Source organism: Oncorhynchus mykiss, chromosome 9 (genome assembly GCF_057628025.1).
Source record: "Oncorhynchus mykiss isolate SJ-2025 chromosome 9, ASM5762802v1, whole genome shotgun sequence".
In the NCBI taxonomy this organism is placed as follows: domain Eukaryota; kingdom Metazoa; phylum Chordata; class Actinopteri; order Salmoniformes; family Salmonidae; genus Oncorhynchus; species Oncorhynchus mykiss.
This window is the reverse complement of record NC_143030.1, coordinates 65,942,399-65,959,898: the sequence shown is the minus strand read 5'-3', so window position 1 is coordinate 65,959,898 and position 17,500 is coordinate 65,942,399. Positions and strand designations below refer to the sequence as shown.

Sequence of the window (17,500 nt, the reverse complement as noted above, 5' to 3'; positions counted from 1 at the left end):
CTGTATTAAACACACCCTGACTGAGGGACACACAGGTTAACATTACTGTATTAAACACACCCTGACCTAGGGACACACAGGTTAACATTACTGTATTAAACACACCCTGACCTAGGGACACACAGGTTAACATTACTGTATTAAACACACCCTGACCTAGGGACACACAGGTTAACATTACTGTATTAAACACACCCTGACCTAGGGACACACAGGTTAACATTACTGTATTAAACACACCCTGACCTAGGGACACACAGGTTAACATTACTGTATTAAACACACCCTGACCTAGGGACACACATGTTAACATTACTGTATTAAACACACCCTGACCTAGGGACACACATGTTAACATTACTGTATTAAACACACCCTGACCTAGGGACACACACTGAGGTTAGATATGACTTTAGTCTATGGAAAACTAACAAATAGGGTTGTACAGCATTTCACATGGGCTCACTACGGATAAGATCGGATTTAACATGCCATTGAGAATCCAATTTAAAATACCAAAACAGGGCTCTACAGTGCAACCATCTTACTCATATATGTGCCTAAATATTTTGCTGTGCGTCCTGGAGTTTTCATTTAGGAGCACCAGTGAGACGAGAAAAATAAAAGGATTCTAGCTTTAATACCTGAAATATTTTGTGTGCCTACATTTTTCAAAACATGCTCCTTGTAAAAAAAGGTCAGCATCAAGCCCTGCAGAAGTTAACACGGTTGGTTGTATTTTTTTTCTAACGTTGGAGTTTGACATCAGTTAAAGTTTGAATCCACTTCTGATTGAAAACCCATATTACCACAGTGTAATAACATTTGAATGTCTCATTTTAGGGATGTGTTCAGCACGACGACCCTCTGTGACGACCCTCTGTGACATACCTACACATCTCGTCTTAGCACCAGTTACAGCTTCCCAAATAAAGGTGACTGTAAATCTCTGGAAGGATCCTGGCGACTGGCGGTGGCGTGAGAGAGAGATGGTTCTGTGATGTCACTGTCGCTGTGGTAACATGAAAGCTGATGGTTCTATCATCTGTTGGGCCCCTCCTCTCTATAGCCATGTATCTATTCACACAGTGACAGGTCCAAAGAGCACCCCACCCCACAATGAAACCTTTGCCCTTACCGCACCCCCCCAGGGGGTTGTCTCAAGGTCTGTCATTAGGGTCCCCTGGGAGTAGGGGCGAGGGGCGTAACAGTGAGGCGGTAGCAAGTGGCCAAACACAACAGAACAAAGGTGAAATAAGTTCAACACAACCCCTGATTCATGGTCTCTAAGACAAGAGGTTAGTCAGGGTTAGCCAAGCCCATAGAGCAGCACCAGCAGTGCTGTATGCTTCTGTATGGTTCTATATGGTGCTGTATGGTGCTGTATGGTTCTGTATGGTGCTGTATGGTTCTGTATGGTTCTGTATGGTGCTGTATGCTTCTGTATGGTGCTGTATGGTGCTGTATGGTGCTGTATGGTTCTGTATGGTTCTGTATGGTGCTGTATGGTTCTTTATGGTGCTGTATGCTTCTGTATGGTGCTGTATGGTGCTGTATGCTTCTGTATGGTTATGTATGGTGCTGTATGGTGCTGTATGGTTCTGTATGGTGCTGTATGGTGCTGTATGCGTCTGTATGGTGCTGTATGCTTCTGTATGGTTCTGTATGTTGCTGTATGCTTCTGTATGGTGCTGTATGCTTCTGTATGGCGCTGTATGGTGATGTATGATTCTGTATGGTGCTGTATGGTTCTGTATGGTTTTGTATGGTGCTGTATGCTTCGGTATGGTTCTATATGGTGCTGTATTCTTCTGTATGGTTCTGCATGGTGCTGTATGCTTCTGTATGGTTCTGTATGGTTCTGTATGGTGCTGTATGCTTCTGTATTGTTCTGTATGCTTCTGTATGGTGCTGTATGGTGCTGTATGGTTCTGTATGGTGCTGTATGCTTCTGTATGGTGCTGTATGGTGCTATGTGGTGCTGTATGCGTCTGTATGGTTCTGTATCGTGCTGTATGCGTCTGTATGGTTCTATATGGTGCTATATGCGTCTGTATGGTTCTGTATGGTGCTGTATGCTTCTGTATGGTTCTGTATGGTGCTGTATGCTTCTGTATGGTGCTGTATGGTGCTATGTGGTGCTGTATGCTTCTGTATGGTGCTGTATGGTTCTGTATGGTGCTGTATGGTTCTGTATGGTGCTGTATGCTTCTGTATGGTTCTGTATGGTGCTGTATGCTTCTGTATGGTGCTGTATGGTGCTATGTGGTGCTGTATGCTTCTGTATGGTGCTGTATGGTTCTGTATGGTTCTGTATGGTTCTGTATGGTGCTGTCTGCTTCTGTATGGTGCTGTATGGTTCTGTATGGTGCTGTATGGTGCTCTATGGTGATCTATGGTGCTGTATGGTTCTGTATAGTGCTGTATGGTTCTGTTTGGTGCTGAATGGTTCTGTATGGTGCTGTCTGCTTCTGTATGGTGCTGTATGGTTCTGTATGGTGCTATATGGTGCTCTATGGTGATCTATGGTGCTGTATGGTTCTGTATAGTGCTGTATGGTTCTGTATGGTGCTGTATGGTTCTGTATGGTTCTGTATGGGCAAGGAGCACAGCTCAAAGACTGAATAACTTGTGAACAAAAGCAGAATCTGAAAACCAGTGGTTCATTTCCAAACCAGTGGTTCATTTCATTTTCATTTCCAGTGGTTCATGCCTCCCTGCCCAGTAGCAGTGTAATGCAAACACAAGCCTGGTAGCGTAACTACATATGTGAAAACCATATGTACAGGATGTGGGGGAGACACCCGACCAGCATTAACCTGGTTACTGACATTTACAGCAGAGAGGGAGATGAAGAAGGAGAACTACAAGCAACTACATACAAGCAATATGTTCATCCATAAAGCATGAGGGAGACATGCCATGAACCCATGTTGTGAGATGCTGCTGTTGACCCAGGGTGAGTGTGTGTGTGTGTGTGTGTGTGTGTGTGTGTGTGTGTGTGTGTATGTGTGTGTGTGTGTATGTGTGTGTGTGTGTGTGTGTGTGTGTGTGTGTATGCGTGCGTGCGTGTGTGTGTGTGTGTGTATATGTGTGTGTGTGTGTGTGTGTGTGTGTGTGAGTGAGGGACCTGGCTGTCTGTAATGTGGATCTACAGTTGAAGTCGGAAGTTTACATACACTAAGGTTGGAGTCATTAAAACTTGTTTTTCAACCACTCCACAAATGTCTTGTTAATTAACAAACTATAGTTTTGGCAAGTCAGTTAGGACATCTACTTTGTGCATGACACAAGTAATTTTTCCAACAATTGTTTACAGACAGATTATTTCACTTATAATTCACTTTATCACAATTCCAGCGGTTCAGAAGTTTACATACACTAAGTTAACTGTGCCTATAAACAGCTTGGAACATTACAGAAAATTATGTCATGGCTTTAGAAGCTTCTGAAAGGCTAATGTACATAATTTGAGTCAATTGGTGTACCTGTGGATGTGTTTCAAGGCCTACCTTCAAACTCAGTGCCTCTTTGCTTGACATCATGTGAAAATCAAAAGAAATCAGCCAAGACCTCAGAAAAAAAATTGGAGACCTCCACAAGTCTGGTTCATCCTTGGGAGCAATTTCCAAACCACTGAAGGTACCACGATCATCTGTACAAACAATAGTACGCAAGTATAAACACCATGGGACCACACAGCTGTCATACCGCTCAGGAAGGAGACGCATTCTGTCTCCTAGAGATGAATGTACTTTGGTGCGAAAAGTGCAAACCAATACCAGAACAACAGCAAAGGACCTTGTAAACATGCTGGAGGAATTAGGTACAAAAGTATCTATATCCTCAGTAAAAACAAGTCCTATATCAACATAACCTGAAAGGCCGCTCAGCAAGGAAGAAGCCACTGCTCCAAAACCGTCATAAAAAAGCCAGACTACGGTTTGCAACTGCACATGGGGACAAAGATTGAAATGTCCCGTGGTCTGATGTAACAAATATAGAACTGTTTGGCCATAATGACCATTGTTATGTTTGGAGGAAAAGGGGGAGGCTTGCAAGCCGAAGAACACCATCCCAACCGTGAAGCACAGGGGTGGCAGCATCATGTTGTGGGGGTGCTTCGCTGCAGGAGGGATGGTGCACTTCACAAAATAGATGGCATGATGAGGAAGGGAAATTATGTGGATATATTGAAGCAACATCTCAAGACATCAGTCAGGAAGTTAAAGCTTGGTTGCAAATGGGTCTTACAAATGGACAATGACCCCAAGCATACTTCCAAAGTTGTGGGAAAATGGCTTTAGGACAACAAAGTCAAGGTATTGGAATGGTCATCACAAAGCCCGGACCTCAATCCTATAGATAATGTGTAGGCAGAACTGAAAAAGTGTGTGTGAGCAAGAAGGGCTACAAACCTGACTCAGTTACACCAGCTCTGTCAGGAGGAATGGGCCAAAATTCACCCAACTTATTGTGGGAAGCTTGTGGAAGGCTACCCAAAATGTTTAACCCAAGTTAAACATTTTAAAGGCAATGCTACCAAATACTAATTGAGTGTATGTAAACTGGGAATGTGATCAAAGAAATAAAACCTGAAATAAATCATTCTCTCTACTATTATTCTGACATTTCACATTCTTAAAATAAAGTGGTGATCTTAACTGACCTAAGGCAGGGAATTTTTACTAGGATTAAATGTCAGGTTTTGTGAAAAACTGAGTTTAAATGTATTTGGCTAAGGGGTATGTAAACTTCTGACTTCAACTGTATGTACCTCCCCTAACAGGGATAGGGCTGGCTGTGTTGTTCTGTCTGTCTGCAGCCACAGGGGAACACTCGATAACTCTGACCTTCCACACACAGTCTGCACTTCATCTCAATCAGACCTCTATCACACAACATACTGCCCAGAGAGCTCTGAACACGGTCACCGCCTATTCTCCTTCTTTCACTCACACACACACACACAAACACACACACACACACACACACACACACACACACACACACACACACAGCTTCCCCAGGGTGCACTTCCAGTCCCAGCCCTCCACCTGAAGTCTGTCCATCCAGGGGTTCTAAACAGCCCCAGTGTTCAGTGTTCATGTTCATCACCCTGCTTGTTTCTCTACCAGTGACCCTGGAAAGGTTAAAAGCCCCCACTTTAATCCCTGAGTGAACACTCACACACCAGCGGGTCTAAACAGACCACTGTCAGGTAAACATGAACTGAGATAAAAGATGTATGGCCTCCCCCTATCTCTCCCCCACTCACCCTGCATCTCTCCCCCCACTCTCTCTCTCTCTCCCCTACTCTAGCCTTGGCTCCTGAGTCACATAGAGAGATAATGGAATCAACATTAAGGACAGTCCACAGCCCCCACCGCCCCTCTGTCCCTCTCCCACAGCCCCATGCAGCAGACCCTGTTCTGCAGAGGTGCTCAACTCCCCCCCAACACACTCCACAAGCAGAGAAACGATTCCAGGCATGCAGCTTGTGAGGTAGAGTTCTTCAACATCTCCCTTGAAATTGTCAGACAGATGCACTTTGCAGAGAGAGAGAGAGAGAGAGAGAGAGAGAGAGAGAGAGAGAGAGAGAGAGAGAGGGAGAGAGAGAGACAGAGAGAGAGAGAGAGAGAGAGAGAGACAGAGAGAGAGAGAGAGAGACAGAGAGAGAGAGAGAGAGAGAGACAGAGAGAGAGAGAGAGAGACAGAGAGAGAGAGAGAGAGAGAGAGAGAGAGAGAGAGAGAGAGAGAGCAAAAGAGCGAGATAGAGAGAGAGCGAGAGAGCAAGATAGAGTTGAGAGAACTCTAGAGAGGATGAGAGAGAGAGACAGAGAGAGAGAAATGACCCGGAGCAGGTAATGGAGGAAGCAGAGGTTGCTTGGGGCTGAGTGCAGTGTAGTGGAGATGGACAAGTGAACCCTGAGGGAAGGCTGATGCCAGTGGGCTTCTATCCAAACAGAAAAGGCTCTACTCTCTCCCACATCTAACCTCACGGTAGGTCACCTGAGACTTCCTCTACCCCAATCTCCCTTTTCCCATGATGAGTCTCTCAGCATCATACACTCACACCGGAAACCTGTTCTGTCCTGCTTCTCCCCTCAATTATTTATTTATAGGCTACTGAGAGAGAACGGTTCAGTTTACCAACCTCCTCTCCTCTCCTCCCCTCTCCTCTCCCTCAGTGAGTATTATACACCATTCATTACAGAAATCCCCTCTGCTAGGCCAACCTGAACCTAAAGGCTACTGCCACGTCCCTGCTTCTCTGGCTTAATGTCAACACCTCCACCATTACCAACGTTACTGTACCTCTCCCCAGAGGTGAGAGCAGAACCAGAGGAACAGAGACAGGGAGACAGATGGAGAAAGATGAGACTGTGTGAGAGGGGGGTCAGACCTTTAGCAGTCCATTGTTCGTGGAAACACGCCAAGGCCACGGAGCTGTGCAGCATTGTTAGCTGGCTAAAGGTTTAATTTTACTTTCACAATCATGTACCTTGTTTGCTGACCTAGAGTTGACTTCAGGACAGACTAGGGTGCATTCATACATATTGTATGGCATACATACTATGCCATCGAGAGCACTTACAGTTTACAGGGGGAAACTGGGGCAGAAATAGGTGTTAAAGGGTGCACTCAGATGTCTCCCTGATCAGCTAGAGAGCTATGAATGGGAGCAAGGACTGTGACTGACTGGAGAGTGCAACCCTACTGTCTCTCCATCAACACGATAGAGAGGAGAGACCCAACCAGTGTGCCCTACTGTCTCTCTATCAACCCGATAGAGAGGAGAGACCCTACCAGTGTGCCCTACTGTCTCTCCATCAACCCAATAGAGAGGAGAGACCCTACCAGTGTGCCCTACTGTCTCTCCATCAACCCAATAGAGAGGAGAGACCCTACCAGTGTGCCCTACTGTCTCTCCATCAACCCAATAGAGAGGAGAGACCCTACCAGTGTGCCCTACTCTCTCTCCCATATTCAGAACCAGCTCAGGACCATGGCATCATGGTTATTTTGGTGGGGTCTGGATCTCTGAGTGTGGCTGTCTGTGTGAAACTATTTGTCCAGGGAAAGTGCTGAATAAATCCAGCGGAAAAGTGCAATGAATGTGTGTGCAGCACGTTTAAGGATGTTCAATGCCTGGAGATGGGGGAAATGGGGGGAGATGGGGGGGAAATGGGGGGAGATGGGGGGAAATGGGGGGAGATGGGGGGAAATGGGGGGAAATGGGGGGAGATGGGGGGAGATGGGGGGAGATGGGGGGAAATGGGGGGAGATGGGGGGAAATGGGGGGAAATGGGGGGAAATGGGGGGAGATGGGGGGAAATGGGGGGAGATGGGGGGAAATGGGGGGAGATGGGGGGAGATGGGGGGAGATGGGGGGGAAATGGGGGGAGATGGGGGGCGGGGGGAGATGGGGGGGAAATGGGGGAAATGGGGGGGAGATGGGGGGGAAATGGGGTGGGGGGTGGGGGGCAAATGGGGGGGAAATGGGGTGGGGGGTGGGGGGCAAATGGGGGGGAAATGGGGTGGGGGGTGGGGGGCAAATGGGAGGACGCCTCAGTGCTCTCATTTGACTCTTTAAATACATTCAAGTTATGTAACATATAAATGTATTCAATGTACAAACTGTTTAGCCTTGAGAATTCTTCCACTGAACATAGAGTATTGACCTAGCAACAAAACATGTAAACATGGAGCACTTAGCAAGTAGACATGTAGCACCATGAAAGAGATTCATTTAGCTTCTGAATCTGGCGATGAAAATATGTGTTCCGTTTCAGAAGCAGATATAAGCAGTAAGTTGGTCTGTTTTTCTGGTGCATCCAATCGGTGATGATATGCTGCTTATTATCTGTGACATTGAAGAATATCCTCGAGCTCTAACGCTTGCTCTTGTTGTTTTAAATAAGCCTTTTCATTTAAACAGCAGAAAACTATGCAGGTCCACCGCTTAAACACATGTATTTTTCACATTTGGAAATACAACTATTTTCCATCCCCAGCTGTGAATGAGGTTAGTGTCCTATGGTATCTGTGCCAACACTAACAGGCATACTGAGGGTGACTGGTGTGTGTGTTGCACTTAAATACTCACCTCCATATAAATACAATTACTACTTTATACTATCATATATCTATTTCTATTACCACAATTAAGATGGTGGTGCAGTCTGCATGTTAGTTAGAAGCGGATGACCAGTATATTGTACTGTAGGTACTAGAGCCAGCGCCTAGTGAGAGAGCTAGTTGACTGGGAGAGAACACACTCCAGGCTTGAGGAGAATCTCCCAGTGCAATCTGTTGAGGAGACTATGAACTAGAGAGAGAGAGAATGCCTCAGCTGGGTGTATAGAGCCAGTGAGAGATCTAGCTGACTGAGAGAACAGAGCAGAGCATAACTCCCACCACACCACAGTAATCTGTCCCGCAGCTAGCCTATCTAGCCTATCTATCTCCAATCTAATTCTGGACTAATCCATTCTCAGTCTGTTCAATTGTTGTGGCTGGCGATAGGATAGATAGGATAGGCGGTCCGCTGAAACTGCCTGGGCTTTATCTGACTGATCCATCACCCATCCCACACACTGGATTAGATTCCACAAAAGCACATGGCTGTTTCCCAAATGGCACCCTATTTCCTACATAGTGCACTACTTCTGACCACGGTTTATAGGGCTCTGGTCAAAAGTAGTAAATTATATAGGGAATAGGGTGCCATTTGGCATGTGTCGCATGGTTCTTCCAAGCACTGTGCCGCGCCCCCCTGAACATATTGTGAGACGCCCAAAAAGTTAAACAGCTGCACCATCGAGAGCATCCTGACGGGTTGCATCACCGCCTGGTATGGCAACTGCTCGGCCTCAGACCACAAGGCGCTACAGAGGGTCAAGCTTCCTGCCATCCAGGACATCTATACCAGGCGGTGTCAGAGGAAAGCCCAAAAATGTTCAAAGACACCAGCCACCCTAGTCATAGACTGTTCTCTCTGCTACCGCACAGCAAGCGGTAGTGGAGTCTAGGTCCAAAAGGCTTCTAAACAGCTTCTACCTCCAAGCCATATGACTCCTGAACAGCTAATCAAATGGCTACCCAGTCTATTTGCATTGCCCCCCCAACCCCCCCCCCCCCCCCCCGTCGCATGTGACAAGTAAACTTTGATTTGATCTCTGCCAGAGGGGGTCAGGTGTTACCCCTGTTACATACTCAGTCACAGATCAGAGGGGGGAGAGAGGGTAACAGCCAAAATAAGACCTGACTAATCAATCCCATTTCATCTGATGGAGCCCTATGAAGTCCTATCAGTCATTAGAATAGATGGGATGTGTGATGTGGGCTATCCTCTCAGGGAGCCTGATAATAACTGCTGGGCTCTAGCAGCACCACTGTGAGAGGCAATGTAGCTCATCTGAAAGCTGCCATGTTTGAGGTCCTGTGTGATGGCCCACTGTAGCCCTCAGTACTCCTTCTCACACTAACCTACATTTCTATGTCAACAGTCTAATGTGGTCAGTCTTCTCTGCTCTAGTCTAGTATGTTAATGGGGCCTAGTTAGTCGGCTCTGGTCTAGTATGTTAATGGGGCCTAGTTAGTCGGCTCTGGTCTAGTATGTTAATGGGGCCTAGTTAGTCGGCTCTGATCTAGTATGTTAATGGGGCCTAGTTAGTAGGCTCTGGTCTAGTATGTTAATGGGGCCTAGTTAGTCGGCTCTGATCTAGTATGTTAATGGGGCCTAGTTAGTAGGCTCTGGTCTAGTATGTTAATGGGGCCTAGTTAGTCGGCTCTGATCTAGTATGTTAATGGGGCCTAGTTAGTCGGCTCTGGTCTAGTATGTTAATGGGGCTCTGGTCTAGTATGTTAGTCGGCTCTGGTCTAGTATGTTAATGGGGCCTAGTTAGTCAGCTCTGATCTAGTATGTTAATGGGGCCTAGTTAGTCGGCTCTGATCTAGTATGTTAATGGGGCCTAGTTAGTCGGCTCTGATCTAGTATGTTAATAAGGCCTAGTTAGTTGGCTCTGATCTAGTATGTTAATAAGGCCTAGTTAGTCGGCTCTGATCTAGTATGTTAATAAGGCCTAGTTAGTTGGCTCTGATCTAGTATGTTAATAAGGCCTAGTTAGTCGGCTCTGATCTAGTATGTTAATAAGGCCTAGTTAGTCGGCTCTGATCTAGTATGTTAATAAGGCCTGTTAGTCGGCTCTGGTCTAGTATGTTAATAGGAGGCCTGGCTGGGCTGTGAGCCCACATGTCTGGGTGTGGTGTGTTGATGGCTCCATCCTGGCTCCTGGGCCCTGGCTGATGGAGAGCTCCTCAGGGGCCGGTGGGGAAATTCATCACCCACACCAGGAGTAAGGTGCCATGGCTGTGCCACACTACCACCTCCTTGTCCCTGAACCATCACAGCACTATATCCTCACTTCCACTCCACACACAGACATACCGTACCCATCAATTCACCCAGGACAGGACAGGGAAGGGCAGGCAGTAGAACACTGAGCTACAGCTAGATTCACCACCTCTTTCACCTCACATATCCCTTCTGGAAATCCCTCTTGCAATGTAGCAGACCTGAATTGTATTTCTTTACTGGTGGAATGGAGGGTGGGTGGATACTAGTATTTCTTTCACACATCTCTCTCTCTACCTCTACCTACAGTATCTCTCTCTCTCTATCTCTACCTACAGTATCTCTCTCTCTCTACCTCAACCTACAGTATCTCTCTCTCTCTAACTACAGTATCTCTCTCTATCTCTACCTCTCTCTCTCCCTACCTCTCCCTAATGTCTCTCTCTCTCTCTCTCTACCTACAGTATCTCTCTCTCTCTCTACCTCTACCTACAGTATCTCTCTCTCTACCTCTAGTATCTCTCTCTACCTCTCTCTCTCTCTCTACCTCTACCTACAGTATCTCTCTATCTCTACCTCTCTCTCTCTACCTCTACCTACAGTATCTCTATCTCTACCTCTCTCTCTCTGTCTCTCTACCTACAGTATCTCTCTCTCTCTACCTACAGTATCTCTCTCTACCTACAGTATCTCTCTCTACCTACAGTATCTCTCTCTCTCTACCTACAGTATCTCTCTCTACCTACAGTATCTCTCTCTCTAGCTCTACCTACAGTATCTCTCTCTCTCTCTCTCTCTCTCGCTCTTTGTCTCTCTCTTTCAAACACACACACACACACACTATCTGTAACCAGTTGGGAGAAAACCTGAGTAACGCCTGGATAACACATCTAACCCATCATCAGTGTCAGCCCAAACTCTTCCGCCATCAGCAGCATCTACAAATGTGTTCCGTGTGTGTGTGTGCGTGTGTGTCCGTATGTGTGTGTACGTGGGATGGTTTCCATCAGTAGAGCACGATGCCTTTGTGTTCTGTTTTCTGTTGTACAATGTAAGTCCCAATAAGGCCTTGAGTAAGCCAGCCTGACGAGGTTCACTACATGTCACTTCCTATCTGACACACTGACTGGAGGGAGGGAGATAGAGGGGGAGGGAGGAAGGGAGATGAAGGGGGAGGGAGGAAGGGAGATGGAGGGGGAGGGAGGGTGATGGAGGCGGAGGGAGGAATGGAGATGGAGGGAGAGGGAGGGAGGGCGATGGAGGGGGGGGGGATGGAGGGGAGGGAGGGAGGGAGATGGAAGGGGAGGGAGATGGAGGGGAGGGAGGGGGATGGAAGGGGAGGGAGATGGAGGGGGAGGGGGGGCGATGGAGGGGGAGGGAGAGTGCTCATTTAAAAGGTGTGAATCAGTACAACACCCTACACACAGATAGAATAGCATCAAAATCCAAACATTCACACACAAACCAAGGAGAACTCCGTGTGAGCAACTTCTGTAGTAGAGCTAACAAAAATATAAGAATTACTGTTTGTACTTGCATCTGTGTCAATCAAAAAGGGATTCTCATTGAATTGAGACTTCTTCCTCCCCTCTCCATGTACCCTCCGAACCTTTCTACATGCCCAATTAAAATGTCACTTTGCTAATTAAGTATTTTACCTGCAGGCTATTGTGTCCTCCCCTTGTCACTTCTCATATCCATAGGGATAACCAGGCTTCTTTTCCAACCGTCAATAGACCCAGGCCACAGACACAGTCACCTTCCCCTCTCCTCCTCCACCATCCCCCTCCTCTCCTCCCTTTCCCTCCTCTCCCTCCCTTCCCCTACTCCAATCTCCTCCCCTCCTCTCCTCCCCTATCTCTTCCCCTCCTCCCCTTCCTTCTCCTCCCCCTCCCTTTCCCTCCTCCCATCTCTTCCCCTCCTCTCCTCCTCTGCTCCATTCCCTCCCTCTTCCATCCACTCCAATCCCCCCACATCTCTTTTAATCAGTATCTCTAGTAAACACCATATAGGACATATAGCATTGAGGAGATCAACCCACTGTAAAACCCAGACCACTATTAAGGTATAGATGAAAATGAATATTTTCTATTACTTTACTCGTCTCTCTTTCTAAGTTCTAACTTCAAACTCCTATATAATCAGCGTCAGCGTTTTCTCCAGTTCCCTTGTGGTGTTTAAATAGGAACCAGACCAGTGAATTAAAGTGTGTGGTGAGATGAGATCAGGAGTAACCCTAATCACCCCAAACACACACACACACACACACACACACACACACACACACACACACACACACACACACACTAAGGCCAACAGCACAATGCAGCAGGCTATATTTGGGCTCACATTAAAAAATCTGAGCGGGGGCCAGAGAGAAGAGGACACCGTCCAAGAAAGTTCACAGAGAGCAGGGATGGGGAGATAGAGGGATGGGGGATGGATAGGGGGATATGGGAGCACTTTCTTTCTGTTTATGCCACTAAACTCCATTTCATATTGGCCATGGAATGCAGAGGGGAGAGGTTGTCTTGGTTATGTTGAAGAGAACTTACCTCTGTCAGAGAGTGGATTGATGACTGTTTGGTTTCAGAGTCTGGACTGGAGGGAAGTTATGTGGGTCAGAGGAAGACAGCTTTTTAAGATGACTCGGAACATAAAGCTTTCACCACAAACTACTAAAGCTCTTAACTGTCTGATTTGTCTCAGAGTGTCTGGGATGTGTCAGATCTACAGTGCTTTTAACGTCTTCTGATCTACGGGGAGTCAGATATGTGAGACAGCTGTGGAGCAAACCTGCCAGCAGGTATGGTGGGCTTACAGAGCTGTATAGCGAGGGTAACACTGCCACAGAGTACAGAGTCAATAACAGACCCTGGCACAGCTCCTCTGAAGGCTACACGTTCTCTCAGACTGATTAGGCTCTACTTATCCCAGATGTTCGACATGCTGACAGCTAAACTAACTCTAGCGTAAATGACCACGCCACTAAGCACGAGTATCTTCAACCATTTTCTCTGCATCAAAACAAAAATACATAGACATTTCCAGGGAACCTCATTGCCTGTCTGAGACTGAAGCTTTCAAGAGAGCCCTCTAATCAAAAACACGGAAAAACAAGATCATATACTCCCCTAATATGTGTTTAGAGAGGAGCAAAGCATGTTTTTAATGGAGTTAGATGGATCAAAAACACGGAGAGAAAATATAAATAAACAAATAAGCACAGAGCAGAAGAAATACAATCAGTGGTGACAGGCAACAACAACCCTCACAAGTAGCAGAGCAGTGTGTGTGTGTGCGTGTGTGTGTGTGTGTATGTGTGTGTGCTCACACACCAATGGGCGGATAATCACTGCACTTTTATCAAAGCAAGAAAATCCATAATATTTCTAGACTAACATCTCCCCTGACATGCGTGTTTAAAGCAGATCATAAGGAGAGAAATCCAGAGCAGCTGAAGGACAGTTCAGAAGGAGGTATATTAGAATGAAAAGGTTCCAGTTTAACTCAGACGACTCAAGCTGGAATGCTGAAATGCTGAAATGCTGGAATATAACTTTGGCAGGTTTAAGTGAGAAGAGAGAATACAGTGAGCACCATCCTGATAGAACATCATCTGGCTCCACTAAGATAGCTAATGTATTACAGCTATAATGTATGTGTCAAATGTTCTGGTCCATGTTGTATTAGACACGGCTGAGGCTGTGTTATTAACCAGGGGGGGATCCTCATATAGATGAATGTATCAGATTGCTATAAAGCCTTGACATGCTATGCTGTCATCGTCAAATACACATTATTAGTAGCAGCTCCTCCATGACATGTGGCCTGCTCATTAGGCCTGACAGTAAGCAGGCTGCAGACGAGAGACATGAGGTGACTGGAGCCTGAAAAGGGGGAGGAGATAGGAGGGGGGAGGAAAGAGAGAGCAAGAGAGAGGAGAAAGAGGGACAGACCGAGAGAGCAGAGGGCAGAGTCAGCATGTCTTTCTCTTTAAAACAAGAGGAGAAAGAGGGACAGACAGAGAGAGCAGAGGGCAGAGTCAGCATGTCTTTCTCTATAAAACAAGAGGAGAAAGAGGGACAGACAGAGAGAGCAGAGGGCAGAGTCAGCATGTCTTTCTCTATAAAACAAGAGGAGAAAGAGGGACAGAGAGAGAGCAGAGGGCAGAGTCAGCATGTCTTTCTCTATAAAACAAGAGGAGAAAGAGGGACAGAGAGAGGGCAGAGGGCAGAGTCAGCATGTCTTTCTCTATAAAACAAGAGGAGAAAGAGGGACAGAGAGAGGGCAGAGGGCAGAGTCAGCATGTCTTTCTCTATAAAACAAGAAGAGAAAGAAGTGTGTATGTGTACAGAATGTGTGCATTTACAGTATGTGTGTGTGTACAGTATGTGTGTGTGTGTGTGCGTACAGTATGTGTGTGCAGTATGTGTGTGTGCAGTATGTGTGTTTGTACAGTATGTGTGTCTACACTATGTGTGGGTGTACAGTATGTGTGTGTGTGTGCGTACAGTATGTGTGTGTAAAGTACGTGTGTGCCGTATGTGTGTTTGTACAGTATGTGTGTGTGTACAGAATGTGTGCATGTACAGTATGTGTGTGTGTGTACAGTATGGGTGTGTGTGTACAGTATGTGTGTGTGCGTGTGCGTACAGTATGTGTGTGTACAGTATGTGTGTGTGTGCAGTATGTGTGTTTGTACAGTATGTGTGTGTGTACAGAATGTGTGCATGTACAGTATGTGTGTGTGTACAGAATGTGTGCATGTACAGTATGTGTGTGTGTACAGTATGTGTGTGTGTGTGTGCGTACAGTATGTGTGTGTGTGTAGTATGTGTGTGTTTGTACAGACTGTGTGCATGTACAGTATGTGTGTCTACAGTATGTGTGGATGTACAGTATGTGTGTGTGTGTGCGTACAGTATGTGTGTGTAAAGTATGTGTGTGTGTGTGCAGTATGTGTGTTTGTACATTGTTTGTGTGTACAGAATGTGTGCATGTACAGTATGTGTGTGTGTACAGTATGTGTGTGTGTGTACAGTATGTGTGTGTGTGCGTATAGTATGTGTGTAAAGTATGTGTGTGTGTGCAGTATGTGTGTGTCTACAGAATGTGTGCGTGTACAGCATGTGTGTGCGTATAGTATGTGTGTGTGTGTTTGTATATGTGCGTGCACGCTTACTGTGTGTGTTTGTGTACAGTGTGTGTGTGTGTGTGTGTGTGTGTGTGTGTGTGTGTGTGTGTGTCTATCTCTCTGAAGAAAATGAGAGGAGAGAGCCATAATAACCTACAGACCTGGCTGAGCTCCCATCCCATAACCCCCTGCTTTGCTGCGGTGCCCCAGACACAGCCCTGTTTTGGGATTCCTACGTAATGTTATTGCACACACACACACACACACACACACACACACACACACACACACACACACACACACACACACACACACAGCAGTGGTGTTTTATGGTCTCTAGGACCACAGGGTTTTGAGATAACATCAGAGAGAGTCAGGGCAGACCTAACCCCCTGTCTGTCCTCCATAGAGACATCATGGGAAATATGCGTGTGTGTGTGTTCAGACTGGCCATGTACAGACCACAGTAAGTAGAGAGTGGACACTGAAGACCACCTCACTAACAGTACATCAATAATATATTTTTGGAGGAATCCAGTGAGTGTAATATATATTCATCACTACAGACCAGGGAGTGGGGGACAGCAGACTGCAGTTAGCCATGTAGACTGTCCTGTGATCTATAGGACATCTGATAGGGAGGGAGGGACTAAGGGAGGGTAGAAGAGATGGGGAGAATAGAGGATAGAAGAAAATGAGGGACGGAGGGAGCGAGAGAGAGAGAGAGAGAGAGAGAGATGGTGGATGGATGGAGGATAGGAGAAAGAGAGAGGTAGTCTCTGCAGTGGGACCCTAACAGGCTGAGATAACTCCACACAGGGCTCCCAGGGAGCAGCCAACTCATTCATCTCTATTGGCCATCTGATACGGCTGACCCAGCCTCCCCTGCCTGGACCGGTCAGCTCTGCTCTCTCTGGGCAGACTAGGGATTTACTCAGGCAAAGGCAATGGATCTACCAGTTCATCCCTCTCTCCCTCACCCTCTCTCAGACACAAAGGAAGGGGTAAGTCAGGTTGAAAGAATCCCCTTGGCCTGTCCTAACCTTAGACAGCCAATCTCCTTCTGCTTGTCCAAGACAATGACACAGGGATGGGGAGAGAGCCTCCTTGGCCTGTTCTGGCAGTGCCTGGTCAAAGATATCCCTCATACTCATTGAACCCAACACCGAACTCCCTCCTAAAAGGAAAAGCAGGGCACAACCTCGGAGCCGCCGGAGGAGGGGTAGGTTACTATAGCAACCCTCCTCCCCTCTGGCATGAGAGCAGCAGGGTATTCAGAGGAATATCCTACTGGTGGTAGTGTGGTTAGGAGTGACACCATTAGTTACCCTGTACTGTGTACAGACCATGCTAAGTCATCAATATTGTGTTTCGTCTTGTCTTGACCAATAGGCTAAGACAGAGTCCCTCTATCACTAAGGGTAGGCAAAAGGCTGTGTTGTGTTCTTCATGGGTTATAGGGTAGTTACATTCCATTAGACTGACTGACTGACTGTGTTGTGTTTCTGTTCAGCACTGTGATTACACCCCAAATGGCATCCTATTCCCTACATAGTGCACTACTTTTGACCGGAGCCCTGGGGAATAGGGTGCCATTTCAGATGCTGCCCCTTTCTGCTGCTGTATGAGAATCCAAACAGGATATGTTGGATCACACCTCCAGTTAATCCTCATATTCACACCCTGCTGTTTCCTCACTCCGGTGTGGCTGTGTGTGTGTGTGTGTGTGTGTGTGTGACCTTGCACGTGCATCCTCACAGATCTAAAAGGTCAATACGGATACATTACCTGATTCTGAGGATTATTCTCTTGGAACCCAACTGACACGGGAGTGTTTAGCACCTACGGCCTGCATTGAACTGTACACTTTCTACATATATCATGTGACCTAAAATCAAATCATATCCGACATCTTCATGACACTGTCACGGTCGACGTCACCGGCTTTCTAGCTACCGCCGATCCACTTTTCATTTTCCATTTGTTTTGTCTTTGTTTCACAC

The 17,500-nt window shown here is 46.6% G+C and overlaps 1 protein-coding gene across 2 annotated transcripts in view; it reads right to left on the bottom strand.

Moving 5' to 3' along the window:
- Positions 1-17,500, bottom strand: part of LOC110531229 (plexin-A2) — a 428,904-nt gene that overhangs the window by 239,092 nt on the left and 172,312 nt on the right. The gene's annotated exons all lie outside the window — the stretch shown is intronic.